We start from the raw sequence: 612 nt of genomic DNA on the forward strand, positions 1-612 counted from the left end.
CGATCCTAAATTAGCCCAATGCATCTTCCTCCACGTTCTCTTCTCTTGGGATATGAATCATCGATCACTCCCTAAACCGAGAAAGTATAACTTGTACCTTATTCAAGTATTGCTACATGAGCTCCGCTTTTGTGTTAAAGACTCCATATACCCGGTTCACTACTATCTCGGAATCACATTTTACTCCAATCACCTCGGAGCCAAGTCCCCGAGGTAATTAGAGTCCTGCAACCAAAGCCTCATACTCGGCTTTATTGTTAGTCAAAGGTACTGTTCTAATGGCCTGTTTCAGGGTTCCTACCAAAGAAGTGATTAGTATTATCCCGAGATCGGACCCTTTTACTGTCACGCCCCAACCTCGGGAGGCACGACCGGCGCTCCATCGAGTGAACCCAACTGAGCAAGCCTTATCAAACACTTTCTACCCAACTCACTGTGATTAAGGAATCCGATTTCCGTTTAATTAGACAATAAAAGGGGTTGTACATTCAATATGAAACTTGAATTGTTTTCCCTTTGGTTTCCAGGTGGGCGCCTGATTGCTGAACACTGCTGCTTTCCCTTTGTTCTCCAGGTAGGCGCCTGATTACCAACATTTGAATTGTATTCCTT

Source organism: Nicotiana attenuata, unplaced genomic scaffold (assembly GCF_001879085.1).
Source record: "Nicotiana attenuata strain UT unplaced genomic scaffold, NIATTr2, whole genome shotgun sequence".
In the NCBI taxonomy this organism is placed as follows: Eukaryota; Viridiplantae; Streptophyta; class Magnoliopsida; order Solanales; family Solanaceae; genus Nicotiana; species Nicotiana attenuata.